The sequence below is a fragment of the Schistocerca americana genome, chromosome 5 (genome assembly GCF_021461395.2).
Source record: "Schistocerca americana isolate TAMUIC-IGC-003095 chromosome 5, iqSchAmer2.1, whole genome shotgun sequence".
Lineage (NCBI taxonomy): Eukaryota > Metazoa > Arthropoda > Insecta > Orthoptera > Acrididae > Schistocerca > Schistocerca americana.
In genome coordinates this window covers 680,594,309-680,596,501 of record NC_060123.1, presented here as the reverse complement: position 1 = coordinate 680,596,501, position 2,193 = coordinate 680,594,309, and the positions used below count along the sequence as shown (strand labels likewise).

Genomic DNA, 2,193 nt, shown 5'->3' with positions numbered 1-2,193 from the left:
GAAGAGATCTCCACCTACTCGTCCTCTTAAGGATTTATAGACAGGATTCATGGTGTCACTTCCCTCCAGCACCACTTCAGACGGTAGTCGACCCTATGCCTCGTCGTGTTGTAGCACTTCTGCATGCTAGCGGAAACCCTACACGAGATTACGCACGTGTATCTGTTTTGCTCTCTGGTGTAGGTGGGTCGAGTAATCAATGAAGATGTGTTGCATCGATTCCGGATTTGAAGAGCTCTAAGCCACAACGTGACTAAAAGAACCTACGTACGAAGGGCGACCGTCAACAATGGGCCAGAAGCGCACTATATGACAAAAAGAACCGACACTTTACAGCCAGAACAGCACCATATCGGCAGTAGAATAGCCCTGAGAAGCTCGATAACGCAGAGCTATTGTCAGTCCATTACCAATATATGGTACCAGAAAAGACGACACAGAGAGATGGGGTTGGCAAGACGACGCCGACGGCAAACTTCTCCCAAGCAGACTGGGCTGACTGTGAAGGTGATTTTCTGACGGTAGAAACAGGCAACCCAGCAGGGTCGGCGCCCCTTTAAGTCAGAACTACAACGAACGCCGGCAGACACGACAGAGCCCACATGTGCCAATACATATTCAAATGATATTAGCTTCCATGTGCGATAGATACATAGGCATAGGAATGAAGACAAGCATATTGGCTTACATCTCTCAATATCAATGCCATTCAGTCGCAGAAAAGGATGTCTTTACCTAAAGTTGTGATATAAACGGCGACGGCGGACATACACAGCCTCCTTCTACAAGAAGTGCACATCGACGAAGTTCCCATATGTGCAAGTACAAAGCCTTAGTATTACGTGCTGTCTAAACCGGCAGGAGCATTACATAACTTCTTACTAAAGGCATCAGAGTAGGGGAGTACAGACGGAACAGAAGAGAGTCCCTGCTTCTTCACAGAGGAACCTGCCTCGCTGTTACAAGGACGCCACGACTATTTTATCCTAGGTGTCGATTTTAATTGTGTACTTGCACTGGAAGACCACTTTTCTCGATGCACACCGTGCCCAGAACTATGAATGTTGACACAGAATATGCATTTTTGACATGTGGAAGCATGCCCATGTCCTCCATCCCTCATACACCCATGTAACGAGTTATTCCGATAGTCGTCTCGATGGAGTGTACAGTGGTCAGCCACATCATTATGAATACCTACCTAATAACCGGTGTGTCTACCTTGGACACGGATAACAACAGCGAAGTGTTGTGTTGTGGAAGCAGTGAGGCCTTGGTAGGTCCCTGGAGGGAGTTGGCACCACATTTTCACACATAGGTTACTTACTTCTGCAATCAGTTTATGATATTCATTGGCCATCATGGTGCCTTACACTTGAACGTTCGTCACGCCATAATGGAACCACCATCAGCTTGTCTCCATCTTGCAGTACACGTGTCAAGGAACTGCTCACCTGGAAGACGAAGCATTCTTGCCCCAGCATCGGCGTGATGAGGAAGGTATCGGTTTCATCAGACCATACAACGCTCTGAAACTTCCTGGCAGACTAAAACTGTGCGCCCGACCGAGACTCGAACTCGGGACCTTTGCCTTTCGCGGGCCTTCTACTGGGAGAAGTAAAGCTGTGAGGACCGGGCGTGAGTCGTGCTTCCGTAGCTCAGATGGTAGAGCACTTGCCCTTGAAAGGCAAAGGTCCCGAGTTCGATCCTCGGTCGGGCACACAGTTTTAATCTGGCAGAAAGTTTCAAATCAGCGCACAGTCCGCTTCAGAGTGAAAATCTCATTCATACAACGCTCTGTCACTGCACCAACTTCTAGAGCTGATGGTCATGTACCCATTTCAGTCATAGCTGCTGATGTCGTCTTGTTAACATTGATACATTCATGGGTCGCCTTGTGGAGTGTTCAGACTCACTTGTACTGTCCACCGGCCGGTATGGCCGTGCGGTTCTCGGCGCTTCAGTCTGGAACCGCGTGACCGCTACGGTCGCAGATTCGAATCCTGCCTCGGGCATGGATGTGTGTGATGTCCTTAGGTTAGTTAGGTTTAATTAGTTCTAAGTTCTAGGCGACTGATGACCTCAGAAGTTAAGTCGCATAGTGCTCAGAGCCATTTTAACCATTTGTACTGTGCATAGCGTTAAAATCTGAAGTTAATTCCTATTTCACCAGTCTGCACAGCCAACGACGTG

General features: G+C 48.2%; 1 non-coding gene across 1 annotated transcript; it reads left to right on the top strand.

The window, feature by feature from the left end:
• Positions 1-1,645: 1,645 nt before the first annotated feature.
• On the top strand, positions 1,646-1,722 carry Trnas-uga. Its single transcript has one exon. It is a non-coding gene; the product is annotated as a tRNA-Ser (tRNA).
• The last annotated feature ends 471 nt before the right edge of the window (positions 1,723-2,193 follow it).